Here is a 16,319-nt window from a genome sequence, read left to right as displayed (position 1 = left end):
AAGCAGTTTGTTGCAGGCAACAAAGATGAAAAAGGAATGGAGATGCAAAGACTGCTTTCATATCAGCCATGGAGATGCAGAGTTTGTAGTTTGCTCAGCTGGTTTCCTGCATTGCTTTGGGGATTACAGTTAATTAGTTGGATGAATCTCAGAAGAGCCCTTGAACTTTGGATTTATAACATTGTTGAGACTGCTATACACTATAGTCAGTCTTCCATTATCAGCCTTTGGATGAAGATGTAGAACTCTCAGCTCTGCCTGTGCCATGCCTGCCTGGATGCTGCCATGCTCCCACCTTGATGATAATGGACTGAACCTCTGAACCCGTAAGCCAGCCCCAATTAATTATTGTTTTTTTATATAAGAATTACCTTGGTCATGGTGTTTGTTCACTGCAGTAAAACCCTAACTAAGACAGTTGCCCTCAATTTATTTCCTAACTTTGAAACATCTAACCTCCCCAAATTTAAAATAATCATCAAAGGAACATAGTACTACATGTCAGAATTAATTTCTAATGAATTATGAGTAAAAGGAAAAACTTGCTGTCATGTGAAGCAATAGAAATCATTAGAACACTTAGCATAATATAATAAAAATTCATAATAATAACATGAATGTATTCTGGGAAAATATTTTTCTTTTCTAACTTGTTTAAGAAATACGTTTTACTTTTAAGATTTAAATATAATTATATCACTTCCCCTTTTCATTCAACACTTTAATCATTCCCATGCACACTCCTCAAACACTTTCATATTCATAGTATACATTTATGAATGTTCTAAATATTTAAATTAAAATTACTGAGTAAATAACTTGTATGTATAAATACTTCAGGGCTGAACTCTTGGTGTTGCATTACCAACTGAAAATCTCCTCTCTTGGGTAGATTATCTTTCCCTATTTCAGTATTCCTTGGTTGTCTATAGTTCTCTGCATACTGTTGAGTTTTCATGAAGTTAAACACTTCCATGTTCCCATGTCAATCAGCATCACCTTTTCCATTTTTGTTTAGGTACCAAATTGATCAGACATCATTGATATATTTCTACCATTTGTAGGAGAGGCATTCTCCCAGCAAACGTCCTGTTTCTCAGGTTCTTGCCATATTTTCATCCTGCCCTCCCCTTTGTTTTATTTTTATTGGTCATTTTATTTATTTATATTTCAAATGTTACCCCATTTCCTGAATTCCCCTCCAGAAACCCCTATCCTATTCTCCCTCCCCCTGATTCTATGAGGGTGCTCAAACATCCATACTCCCACTCCCACTTTTCCTCCCTGGAATTCCCCTACACTGGGGCATGGAGCCTACCCAGGACAAAGGATCTCTCCTCCCACTGATGTCCAACAAGGACATCTTCTGCTACATATGTGGTTGGAGCCATGGGACCCTCTATGTGTACTCATTAGTTGGTGGCTTAGTTCCTGGGTGCTCTGTAGTGTCCTCCACTTTGATGTCTGAGATTTATGAGCTATTGTTCTGTAGATGAAACAGATAGGGATAGGTACCACATGATCTCCTATTCTCTGGATTTTGTTCAGTTTGCTTCTCAGTAACTGAACTGATCTGTTTCAAGCCATAAGTCTCTTGAGAGTTGTGAGAACTATAGTTTTTTTTTTTGCGAGTATAAGGATACACGTTTACCATGTAGTGAGGAATAATGCTGGTTTGGTAAATTGTCAGCAGCAGAGTCTCCTCTAAGATTCATGACCTCCCTACTTCTGAAGAGTTACCTATGTTTCCACCAAAGCTTTGATTTTTACCAGAAAGCAGGAAATTGTTCCTAATTCATTTTATTCAGCAACATTTGACCAAAATTAAAACAAGGTAGATATCCAAAAACTTTGATATATACATGTATTCTACCACATTGTTTACAAATACTACCTAGGACAAAATTATGTTTCATGAAGAACAAATGGATACCAAGAGAAAATTGTTTAATCAATTAAAGCCATGCATACACAAAAACAGTTTCCCTACAGAATTGTTGGCAAACATCATTAATCCCAGGCCTAAATAGGTAAGGAAACAGAGTTTGTGCCCAAGACCAGCCTAATTTAGATAGTGTGTACCAGTACAGCCATTTCTAGGAATAAATTATGATGGCATGTCAAACAGTGCAAGGGTTCACAACTAAGGTCCTTAATGATTATATAGCAAACCATCATCCACTGAGAGGATATTCAATCCCATGATTGCATTTAATTCATTTTTGTCTTAAGAAAAATGAGGGAGGACATTTCCATGCCACATTCAAAACTCTGACCCATAATTGTTCCTGCTGAAAGAACTGCAGGAATGGAAATGGAGAGGACCCTGTCTAAAATGAGATCCAGCCACAGGCCCAGTGTTGGATCCAGCTCAAGAGGAGGTCCTAAGGCCTGACACTATTACTGAGGCTGTGGAGCACTCACAAAAAAGGGGCATATTGTGACTGCCCTCTGAAAAATCCAACAAGCAGCTGAGTCAGATACAGATATTTGCCCCCAACCAGTAGACTGAAGCTGCTGACCACTGAGTTTCAATTATGGAAAACCAGGAAGATGAGGAGGAGGAGAGCAACCTTGTAGGACGCCCAATAGTCTCAATTAACCTGAACCTCCAAGTTCTCTCTGACACCGGAATACCAACCAGCCAGCATACACCAGCTGATATGAATCCACCAACACATATGCAGCAGAAGACTGCAGGGTCAGGGTTCATTCAGAAAACATGCAACCAACCCTCAAGAGACTGGAGGCCCCAGAGAGTTAGAGGTCTGGGGGGTGGGTAGTGGGGATTTCCTTGTGGAGATGGGGGCAGGGAGGAGGTATGGTATATGGAAGAGTCAGGGGTGGGACAGGAGGAAAATAAAATCTGGAGTGTAAATAAAAAAATAAAAAGATTAAAGTTTTTAAAAAGTAAGTGTGCCATTATTTATTTGATCTGAGTATTTTGCTTTCCAAAAGGTCAATAATAGGCTAGCCTCCAGTTCTAAATTTCCTTTAACCTAATTCTGAAAAAGTTGTTTTGCTTTATCTGCATTCAGAGACAGCAGTATCCTGGCAGAAGTGATTTAAGATTATCAACACTGTCCATTGTTGCTCCTATTCTCACATACAGTTTTTCTCCAGTGTTCTAAATGATTCTCCACTATAAATTCTGGGTGCCTATGGAAACATTCCCTCTCAGTGACCATGTTGACGGAGTCCAGATTGCCAAACATATTACCTTTCAGTTTCCATTGTGGTCTTCATAATATCTTAGAGTTTGAATACCACTTAGACAAAATTCTAAAATCTGAAAGTTTTTGTTTTATATCTGCTCATGTTTCTGTTTTTTCTAGTATATATTTTTAATTTTTAAAATATTTATTGGTTATTTTATTTATTTCTATTTCAAATGTTATACCCCTTCCCAGTTTCCCCTCAGAAAACCCAGATTTCACCTCCCTTCTAAGTGATATATATGGAGAATATTAGTGATTTCTCTTGGATTTTCCAATTAAATTGAGTACAAAATTTCAATGAATACCCTTAGGATTCTTAGTGATATTTGGTGTTTCTTGTGATACCCTCTTTTCTGTCCATATTTTGTTAATTTCTATTTTCTCTCATGGATTTCTACTTAGACTGGCTAAGTGTTTGACTGTCTTAATTTTTTATAACAACAAGTGCTTACTTTATTTAATTCTTTGTGTTCCTTCCTTTGTTTCTATCTTATTTCTTTCCCCTTATCTTGATTATTTCTAATACTTTACTCTGATTCTCCTTCCTGAATATGAGAAGTTAGACTCCACAGAAACAAACAACTCTATAAAAACAAAACTGAGGTAAAGAGCTAAATAAACAATTCTTTACTGGGGCTTTTGAATGGGCAGGAAGCACCTAAAGAAATGTTCATTATCCTCAGTCATCAAGGAAATACAAATCAAAATGACCATGTGATTCTACTTCATACCAGACAGAATGGCTAAGATCAAATACTCAGGTGGCAGCAGGCACTGGTGAGCATGTACAGAATGAGGAACACTTTTCCATTTCTCTAAGATTGTAAGCAGGTACAACCACTCTGGAAATCATTCTGATGGTTCCTCAGAGAATTGGAAATAGTCCTACTTGAGGAACCTGCCATAGCACTCCTGGGCATATAACCAAAAGATGCTCCTACATATAACAAGGACACATCCTATACATATAACAAGGACACATCCTCCACTATGTTAATAGCAGCCTTATTTATAATACCCTGAAGCTGGAAACAAACAAGATGTCCCTCAAAAGAGGAATAGATACAGAAAATGTGGTACATTTACACAGTGAAGTACTACACAGCTACTAAAACAATGACTTCATGAAACTCACAGGCAAATGGATGGAACTAGAAAATGTCATCCTGAGTGAGGTAACACAGTCACACACACACACACAAAAAACACATGGTATATACTCACTAATAAGTGGATATTAGGTAAAAAGATTGGAATACCCATGATACAACTTACAGAGTATACAAAGTATACAAAGCTCAAGAAGTAGGAAGACAAAGTGTGGATGCTTCAGTCCTATTTAGTAGTGGGAGCAAAATAATCACAGGAGGTAGAGGATGAAAAGTATTTGGGAGAAAGAGAGAAGGGGAGAAGAAAAAAGGGGCAGGATCAAGTGTGAGGGGAGATGAGGGAGATATACAATGGGTCAATAAATTAAAGAGAGGTGTGTAGCAATGGGAGGTGGGAAACTGGGAGTAGCCAACAGAAAGTCCCTTATGCCAGGAAAGCAATTGGCTCTGAGAGCAAAACTGGGATGACATTAGCTGAAATACCCAACCAAGGGGAGAGAGCAGTAGAAACCATATGCAGAGCAAAAGACACCGTCAATAAGAAAAAAAGGCCACCAACAGATTGGGAAAGGATCTTTACCTATCCCAAATCGGATAGGAGACTAATATCCAATATATATAAAGAACTCAAGAAGGTGGACTCCAGAAAATCAAATAACCCCATTAAAAAATGGGGCTCAGAGCTGAACAAAGTATTCTCACCTGAGGAATACCGAATGGCAGAGAAGCACCTGAAAAAATGTTCAACATCCTTAATCATCAGGGAAATGCAAATCAAAACAACCCTGAGATTCCACTTCACTCCAGTCAGAATGGCTAAGATCAAAAACTCATGTGACAGCGGATGCTGGCAAGGATGTAGAGAAAGGGGAACACTCCTCCATTGCTGGTGGGATTGCAAGCTTGTACAACCACTCTGGAAAGCAGTCTGGCGGTTCCTCAGAAAATTGGACATAGTACTACCGGAGGATCCCACAACACCCCTCCTAAGCATATATCCAGAAGATGTCCCAACCGGTAAGAAGAACACATGCTCCAATATGTTCATAGCAGCCTTGTTTATAATAGCCAGAAGCTGGAAAGAACCCAGATGCCCCTCAACAGAGGAATGGATACAGAAAATGTGGTACATTTACACAATGGAATACTACTCAGCTATTTAAAAAAATGAATTTATGAAATTCCTAGGCAAATGGATGGACCTGGAGGGTATCATCCTGAGTGAAGTAACCCAATCACAACGGAACTCGCACAATATGTACTTACTGATAAGTGGATATTAGCCCAGAAACTTAGGATACCCAAGATATAAGATACAACTTGCCAAACGCATGAAATTCAAGAAGAACGAAGACCAAAGTGTGGACACTTTACTCTTTCTTAGAAATGGGAACAAAACACCCATAGAAGGAGTTACAGAGACAAAATTTGGAGCTGCGACGAAAGGATGGACCATCTAGTGATTGCCATATCCAGGGATCCATCCCATAATCAGCTTCCAAATGCTGACACCATTGCCTACACTAGCAAGATTTTGCTGAAACGACCCAGATATAGTCTCTTGTGAGACTATGCCGGGGCCTAGCAAACACAGAAGTGGATGATCAGAGTCAGCTATTGGATGGGTCACACGGCCCCCAATGGAGGAGCTAGAGAAATTACCCAAGGAGCTAAAGGGATCTGCAACCCTATAGGTGGAACAACAATTTGAACTAACCAGTACCCGGGAGCTCTTTCTCTAGCTGCATATGTATCAAAAGATGGCCTAGTCGGCCATCACTGGAAAGAGAGGCCCATTGGACTTGCAAACTTTATATGCCCCAGTACAGGGGAACGCCAGGGCCAAAAAGGGGGAGTGGGTGTGTAGGGGATTGGGGGGGTGGGTATGGGGAACCTTTGGAATAGCATTGAAAATGTAAACGAGGAAAATACCTAATAAAAAAATGGCAAAAAAAAAAAAAAGGAATGGCCACCAGTTGAGGGTTGGATCCACCCCACCCCTTCTCAAAATTTTAACCCATAATTTCTCCTGTCTAAAGGAATTACAGGGGAAAAGAGTAGAGCAGAAACTGAAGGAAAGGCCATCCAGAGACTGTCTGACCTGGGGATCCATTCCAGATGCAGTCAACAATCCCAGTTACTATTGCTGATGTCAAGAAGTGCTTGCTCACAGGAAACTGTTATGGATGTCTTCTGAAAGACACAATGAGAACCTGACTGATACAGTTGCAAATGTTTGCAGGCAACCATTGGATGAGTACAGGAACCCCAGTGAGGGAGTTGAAGAAATAGTAAAGGAGCTGAAGGGGTTTGCAATCCCATAGGAAGAGTAATGACGTCAACCAACCAGACACCCCAAAACTCCCAGGAACTAAAACACCAACCAAAGAATACACATAGAGAGACCCATGGCTCCAGCTGCATATATAACAAAGGGGGGCTTATCTAGCATAAATGGGAGGGGAGGAAATAAGTTCTGTAAATTCTTGATGCCATTCCTTAAGAAAAAGTTAGAGCAGTAAGGTGGGAGTGGGTGGATGGGTGGGCATACACCCTAATAAAATCAGAAGGGAGGGGATTGTGCTGTGGGGGTTTGAAGGAGAAACTTCGAATGAGGATAACATTTGAAGCAAAAATAAGTAAAATAACAAATAATTATTAATAAAATATGCATATACATAGAAATAAAATAAATGAATAAATCTAAAAGTAAAATACTGAAGAAAGTGAGAAATTATCTGACTAAAAAGGCGTAAAGAAATTGGGAAGGCATAAAGGAATAAAGGAAATATGAAGACAATAGTCAGAGAATTTAAAGAAAAATATCATTCTTGAGTTGCAGATTGAGCACGACCCAGAATGTCTTGAAGGGAGAAGAAGGTGGATTGAACGCAGGAATGAGTCAGCAGCAAGATGGGCAACAGACATGGGTCGTGGAGGTGCAGGTACCAGCAAAGTACATGTTACATTTGTGTTAATGTGCAACAATGAATCACTCAATAATGTATGGTAATTTACAGGAAATAATAATTACTTTTTCATGTTCAATAAATCATATTTATTTAAAATTCTATAGTTATTATAACTTGTTCCCCAAAGCTTCATTAGTTATTCTCAAGGTTATTTTATTATAATACAATAGATTATTCTAAACTAGAAAACTTCCATTAAAATGACACATACTGAATGTTTATTACATATACAGTTTTAAAGAGATAGGCAAGTTAATAATATAAATTCTATAACTAAATATCCCCAGTTAATGTAAATATTTATTTATTTATTTATTTTTAATTAGGTATTTATTTCATTTACATTACAAATGCTATCCCAAAAGTCCCCCACAAGATCCTCCACCAACTCCCCCAACCACCCACTCCCACTTCTTATCCCTGGCGTTCCCCAGTATAGAGGCATATAAAATTTGCAAGACCAATGGGCCTCTCATTCTGCTGATGGCCAACTAGGCCATCTTCTGATACATATGCAGCTAGAGAAACGAGCTCCAGGGGGTACTGGTTAGTTCATATTGTTGTTCCACCTATAGGGTTGCAGATCCCCCCAGTACCTTGGATACTTTCTCTAGCTCCTCCATTGGGGGCCCTTTGATCCATCCAATAGCTGACTGTGAGCATTCACTTCTGTGTTTTCTAGGCCCCGGTATAGTCTCACAAGAGACAGCTATATCTGGGTCCTTTCAGCAAAATCTTGCTAGTCTATGCAATGGTGTCAGCGTTTGGAAGCAGATTATGTGATGGATCCTCGGATATGGCAGTCTCTAGGTGGTCCAGCCTTTCATCTCAGCTCCAAACTGTGTCTCTGTAACTCCTTCTCTGTTTGTTTTGTCCTGAATTTTAAAAAGGGGCAAAGTGTCCACACTTTAGTCTTAATTCTTTTAGAGTTTCATGTGTTTCACAAATTAAAAAATGGGCCCAGAGCTGTGGAGAGCCGTGCTGTGAGCAATTGCCATTATAAGATGGTGCTGGCTTCCACTGCACCTAACTAATAAATAATCCTTATGCACAAGTGCAAGAGTGAACTCACCCCTAGTCACTGCCCATCTCCCAGCGTAGTGATGGGGTGATGGGCTAGCAAATAATCAGGAGCTGTCACGCCACATCAGGTGCTGAAACATCATGCTGCAGGCTATATAAGCAGTGCCATTTTCCTGGTTTGGGGTCTTCCCTCCTGATAAGTAAGCAATAAAAGCTTTGCCGCAGAATATTCTGGTTGTCCGGAGTGTGTTCTTGCCGGCAGGGACAAAAGCTTGGGCAATAGAGAGCTAAACAAAGAATTCTCACCTGAGGAATACCGAATGGCTGAGGAGCACATGAAAAATTGTTCAGCACCCTTAGTCATCAGGGAAATGCAAATCAAAACAACCCTGTGATTCCACCTCAGACTAGTCAGAATGGCTAAGATTAAACATTCAGGTGACAGCAGATGCTGGCCAGGATGTGGGGGAAAGAGGAAGACTTTTCCATTGTTGGTGGCATTGCAAGCTTGTATAAACCTCTGGAATCAGTCTGGTGGTTCCTCAGAAAATTGGACATAGTACTACCAGATGATCCTGTAATACCTCTCCTGTGTATATATCCAGAAGATGTCCCAATAGGTAAGAAGGACACATGCTCCACTAGGAGAGGTATTGTTGGATCTTCCAGTAGTTCTATATTTGCCAATTTTCTGATGAAACACCAGATTGATTTCCAGAGTGGTTATACCAGCTCATAATCCCACCAGCAATGGAGGAGTGTTCTTCTTTTACCACATCCTCCCCAGCATCTCCTATCATCTGAATTTTGATCTTAGCCATTCTGACTGGTGTGAAATGTAATCTCAGGGTTGTTTTGATTTGCATTTCACTGATCATTAAGGATGTTGAACATTTCTTTAGGTGCTTCTCAGCCATTCAGTATTCCTCATTTGAGAATTCTTTGTTTATCTCTGTTTGTACCCCATTTTTAATGGGGTTATTTGGTTTTTTGTAGTCCAGCTTCTTGAATTCTTTATATATATATTGGATCTTACTCCTCTATCAGATTTAGGATTGGTAAATATCTTTTCCCAATCAGTTTGTTGCTATTTTGTCTTACAAACAGTATACTTTGCCTAACAGAAGCTTTGCAATTTCATGAGGCCTCATTTGTCAATTTTCAATCATATATCACAAGCCACTGCTGTTCTGTTCAGGAATTTTTCCCCTGGGCCCATATACTTGAGTTTTTTTCCCATGTTCTCCTCTATAAGTTTTAGTTTGTTTTTATAAGACACTATATATTATATATATAGAAATATGTATTTATATACTTATTCTTTTACATTATATATTTATATGATATAGTTATATTGTTTCTATATTACAATTTATGTTATATATTATAATTATACATTTATATATTTATATTGCTTTATATTAAATATTTACATATTTTATATAAGACCATACGTTTTTGTAAGTTTATATATATATGTTTATATTATACATGCATATTATATATTAATATTATTTACATATTATAATTTTATATATTATATATTTGTATATTTATATTATTTTTATATTAAATATTTATATATAAATATAAGACATATATGTATATATCATATAAGACAGTAAGTTTTTATAAGTTTTTATAAGACACTATTGCCTATGATACAAACATTTTCTGACAGAACCCTGATACAGATGTTTCTTGTGAGGCTATGCCAGTGCCTGGCTAATCCAGAAGTGGATGCTCAGTGTCCTCTATTGTATGGAACACAGGGCCCCCAATGGTGGAGCTAGAGAAAGAACCCAAGGACCTGAAGGGTTCTGCAACCCTATAGGAAGAAGAAAAATATGAACTAACCAGTAATCCCAGAGCTCATGTGTTTAGCTGCATATGTATCAGATGATGGGATACTCCACCATCATTGAGAGGAGAGGCCCTTGATCTTGTGAACATTATATGCCCCAGTAGAGGGGAATTCCAGGGTCTGGAAGCAGTAGTGGGTGGGTTGGGGAGCAGGGTGGAAAGAGTATATAGGGGATAGTATTTGAAATTTATATGAAGAAAATATCTAATAAAATAATTTAAAAAATTAGTTGTTGTGCCGATGTTCTAACTCACACAAGTCAATGGCCTTTCTCTACACAAAGAATAAACAGGCTGAGAAAGAAATTAGGGAAACAACACCCTTCTCAGTAGTCACAAATAATATAAAATACATTGGCCTTACTCTAACTAAGGAAGTGAAAGATTTGTATGATAAGAACTTCAAATCTCTGAAGAAAGAAATTATAGAAGATCTCAGAAATTGGAAAGATCTCCCATGCTCATGGATTGGCAGGATCAATATAGTAAAAATGGCTATCTTGCCAAAAGCAATCTACAGATTCAATGCAATCCCCATCAAAATTCCAATTCAATTCTTCAACGAATTAGAAAGGGCAATCAGTAAATTTATCTGGAATAACAAAAAACCTAGGATAACAAAAACTCTTCTCAGGGATAAAAGAACCTCTGGTGGAATCACCATGCCTGACCTAAAGCTTTACTACAGAGCAATTGTGATAAAAACTGCATGGTACTGGTATAGCGACAGACAAGTAGACCAATGGAATAGAATTGAAGACCCAGAAATGAGCCCACACACCTAAGGTCACTTGATCTTCGACAAGGGAGCTAAAACCATCCAGTGGAAGAAAGACAGCATTTTCAACAATTGGTGCTGGCACAACTGGTTGTTATCATGTAGAAGAATGCGAATTGATCCATTCCTATCTCCATGTACTAAGGTCAAAACTAAGTGGATTAAGGAACTCCACATAAAACCATAGAAACTGAAACTTATTGAGGAGAAAGTAGGAAAAACCCTCGAAGATATGGGCACAGGGGAAAAATTCCTGAATAGAACAGCAATAGCTTGTGCTGTACGATCGAGAATTGACAAATGGGACCTCATAAAACTGCAAAGCTTCTGTAAAGCAAAAGACACTGTCAATAAGACAAAAAGGCCACCAAAAGATTGGGAAAGGATCTTTACCTATCTTAAATCAGATAGGGGACTAATATCCAATATATATAAAGAACTCAAGAGGGTGGACTCCAGAATATCAAATAACACCCTTAAAACATGGGGCTCAGAGCTAAACAAAGAATTCTCACCTGAGGAATACCGAATGTCTGAGAAGCATCTGAAAAGAAGTTCAGCATCCTTAATCATCAGGGAAATGCAAATCAAAACAACCCTGAGATTCCACCTCACACCAGTCAGAATGGCTAAGATCAAAAATTCAGGTGACAGCAGATGCTGGCGAGGATGTGGAGAAAGAGGAACACTCCTCCATTGTTGGTGGGATTGCAAGCTTGTACAACCACTCTGGAAATCAGTCTGGTGGTTCCTCAGAAAACTGGATATAGTAATACTGGAGGATCCTTCAATACCTCTCCTGGGCATATATCCAGAAGATATTCCAACCAGTAAGAAGGACGCATGTGAACCCAGCTTGATACGGGTCTCAAATCCCTTCCGGCCCACTGCAGCACCAGGGTCCCTGGCCCGGGGAGTCACTGGACACCCACAGGGACCCACACAGGATCTGCCACGGGATCCTAAGACCTCTGGTGAGTGGAATACAGCACCTGCTCAAATCCAATCTCGCGGGACCTGAGACTGCATTAATTAAGGAAGAAGATAACCCGGCCTGATCCAGGGCTCAAGTCCCTTCTGGCCCACTGCAGCACCGGGGTCCCTGGTCTGGGTAGTCTCTGGACACATGCAAGGACCCACACAGGGTCTGCCACGGGATCCTAAGACCTCTGGTGAGTGGAACACAACTTCTGCCAGGAAGCAGGTTCAAACACCAGATATCTGGGCACCTTCCCTGCAAAAGGAGAGCTTGCCTGCAGAGAGTACTCTGACCACTGAAACTAAGGATAGAGCTAGTCTCCCAGGTCTGCTGATAGAGGCTAACATAATCACCTGAGGAACAAGCTCTAACCAGAGACAACTATAACAACTAGCTCCAGAGATTACCAGATGGCGAAAGGCAAACATAAGAATCCTACTAACAGAAATCAAGACCACACACCATCATCAGAACATAGCACTCCCACCCACGTAGTCCTGGGCACCCCAACAAAACCAAAAAGCTAGACCCGGATTTAAAAGCATATCTCATGATGATGGTAGAGGACATCAAGAAGGACTTTAATAACTCACTTAAAGAAAACCAGGAAACCACTGTTAAAGAGTTACAATTCCTTAAAGAAAAACAGGAAAACACCACCAAACAGGTAGAAGTGCTTATAGAAAAACAGGTAAACACATCCAAACAGGTGAAGGAAATGAACAAAGCCATACTAGACCTAAAAAGGGAAGTAGACACAATAAAGAAAACCCAAAGTGAGGCAACGCTGGAGACAGATATCCTAGGAAAGAAATCTGGAACCTTAGATGTGAGCATCACAACAGAATACAAGAGATGGAAGAGAGAATCTCAGATGAAGAAGATTCCATAGAAAAAAATTGGCACAACAATCAAAGATAATACAAAACGCAAAAAGATCCTAACTCAAAACATCCAGGAAATCCAGGACACAATGAGAAGACCAAACCTACAGATAATAGGAGTTGATGAGAATGAAGATTTTCAACTTAAAGGGCTGGCAAATATCTTCAACAAAATTATAGAAGAAAACTTCCCAAACCTAAAGAATGACATGCCCATGAACATACAAGAAGCCTACAAAACTCCAAATAGACTGGACCAGAAAATAAATTCCTCCCAACACATAATAATCAGACCAACAAATGCACTAAATAAAGAGAGAATATTAAAACCAGTAAGGGAGAAAGGTCAAGTAACATATGAAGGCAGGCCTATCAGAGTTACAAAAGACTTTTCAACAGAGACTATGAAAGCCAGAAGAGCCTGGACAGATGTTATGCTGACACTAAGAGAACACAAATGGCAGCCCAGGCTATTATACCTGGCCAAACTCTCAATTACCATAGATGGAGAAACAAATGTATTACACGACAAAACCAAATTTACACATTATATATCCACGAATTCAGCCCCTCAAAGGATAATAACAGAAAAAATAAAACAATACAAGGATGGAAACCATGTCCTAGAAAAAGCAAGAAAGTCATCCCTCAACAAACTAAAAAGAAGACAGCCACAAGAACAGAATGCCAACTCTAACAACAAAAATAAAAGGAAGCAACAATTACTGTTCCTTAATATCTCTTAATATCAATGGACTCATTTCCTCAATAAAAAGACATAGACTAACAGACTGGCTACACAAAAAGGACCCAACATTCTGCTGCTTACTGGAAACCCATCTAAGGGAAAAAGACAGACACTATTTCAGAGTGAAAGGCTGGAAAACATTTTTTCCAAACAAATGGTCTCAAGAATCAAGCTGGAGTAGCCATTCTAATTTCGGATAAAATCGACTTCCAACCCAAAGTTATCAAAAAAGACAAGGAGGGACACTTGATACTCATCAAAGGTAAAATCCTCCAAGAGGAACTCTCAATTCTGAATATCTATACTCCAAATGCAAGGTAAGCCACATTCATTAAAGACACTTTAGTAAAGCTCAAAGCACACATTGCACCTCACACAATAATAGTGGGAGACTTCAACGCACCACTTTCATCAATGGACAGATAGTGGAAAAAGAAACTAAACAGGGACAAAGTAAAACTAACAGAAATTATGAAACAAATGGATCTGACAGATAATTACAGAACATTTTATCCTAAAACAAAAGAATAAACCTTGTTCTCAGCACCGCCCGGGACCTTCTCCAAAATTGACCATATAATTGTTCACAAAACAGGCCTCAACAGATACAAAAATATTGAAATTGCCCAATGCATCCTATCAGACCACCATGGACTAAGGCTGATCTTCAATAACAACATAAATAATGGAAAGCAAACATTCACTTGGAAACTGAACAACACTCTTCTCAATGACACCTTGGTCAAGGAAGAAATAAAGAAAGAAATTAAAGACTTTTTAGAGTTTAACTAAAATGAAGCCACAACACACCCAAACTTTTGGGACACAATGAAAGCATTTCTAAGAGGGAAACTCATAGCTCTGAGTGCCTCCAAGAAGAAACTGGAGGGAGCACACACTAGCTGCTTGACAACACATCTAAAATCTCTAGAAATAAAATGAAGAAAATTCACCCAAGAGGAATAGACCGCAGGAAATAATCAAACTCAGGGGTGAAATCAACCAAGTGGAAACAAGTAGAACTATTCAAAGAATTAACCAAATGAGGAGTTGGTTCTTTGAGAAAATCAACAAGATAGATACACCCTTAGCTAGACTCACTAGAGGGCACAGGGACAACATCCTAATTAACAAAATCAGAAATTAAAAGGGAGACATAACAACAGATCCTGAAAAAATCCAAACCACCATCAGATCCTTCTACAAAAGGCTATACTCAACAAAACTGGAAAACCTGGATGAAATGAACAAATTTCTAGACAGATAACAGCTACCAAAGTTAAATCAGGATCAAGTTAACGATATAAACAGTCACATATCCCCTAAAGAAATAGAAGCAGTTATTAATAGTCTCCCAGCCAAAAAAAGCTCAGGACCAGGTGGGTTTAGTGTAGAGTTCTACCAGACCTTCAAAGAAGATCTAATTGCAGTTCTGCACAAACTTTTCCACAAAATAGAAGTAGTGGGAACTCTACCCAACTCATTCTATGAAGCCACAAATACTCTGATACCTAAACCAGAGAAAGACCCAACAAAGATAGAGAACTTCAGACCAATTTCCCTTGTGAATATCGATGCAAAAATACTCAATAAAATTCTCGCTAACCGCATCCAAGAACACATTAAAGCAATCATCCATCCTGACCAAGTAGGTTTTATTCCAGGGATGCAGGGAAGGTTTAACATAGGAAAATCCATAAATGTAATCCATTATATAAACAAATTCAAAGATAAAAACCACATGATCATCTAGTTAGATGCGGAAAAAGCATTTGACAAAATCCAAAACCCATTCATGATAAAAGTCTTGGAAAGATCAGGAATTCAAGGCACATACCTAAACATGGTAAAAGTAATCTACAGCAAACCAGTAGCCAACATCAAAGTAAATGGTGAGAAGCTTGAAGCAATCCCACTAAAATCAGGGACTAGACAAGGCTGACAACTTTCTCCCTACCTATTCAACATAGTACTTGAAGTCCTAGCCAGAGCAATTCTACAACAAAAGGAGATCAAGGGGATACTAATTTGAAAAGAAGAAGTCAAAATATCACTTTTTGCAGATGATATGATAGTATATATAAGTGGCCCTAAAAATTCCACCAGAGAACTCCTAAACTTGATAAACAGCTTCGGTGAAGTAGTTGGATATAAAATTCACTCAAACAAGTCAATGGCCTTTATCTACACAAAGAATAAACAGGCTGAGAAAGAAATTAGGGAAACAGCACCCTTCTCAATAGTCACAAATAACATAAAATATCTTGGTGTGACTCTAACTAAGGAAGTGAAAGATCTGTATGATAAAAACTTCAGGTCTCTGAAGAAAGAAATTAAAGAAGATCTCAGAAGATGAAAAGATCTCCCATGCTCATGGATTGGCAGGATCAACATAGTAAAAATGGCTATCTTGCCAAAAGCAATGTACAGATTCAATGTAATCCCCATCAAAATTCCAACTCAATTCTTCAATGCATTAGAAAGAGCAATCTGCAAATTCATCTGGAATAACAAAAAACCTAGGATAGCAAAAACTCTTCTCAAGGATAAAACTACCTCTGGTGGAATCACCATGCCTGACCTAAAGCTTTACTACAGAGCAATTGTGATAAAAACTGCATGGTACTGGTATAGCGACAGACAAGTAGACCAATGGAATAGAATTGAAGACCCAGAAATGAACCCACACACCTATGGTCACTTGATCTTTGACAAGGGAGCAAAAAACATCCAGTGGAAAACAGA

Source organism: Mus musculus, chromosome 7 (genome assembly GCF_000001635.26).
Source record: "Mus musculus strain C57BL/6J chromosome 7, GRCm38.p6 C57BL/6J".
In the NCBI taxonomy this organism is placed as follows: Eukaryota; Metazoa; Chordata; class Mammalia; order Rodentia; family Muridae; genus Mus; species Mus musculus.
This window is presented reverse-complemented; position numbering follows the sequence as displayed.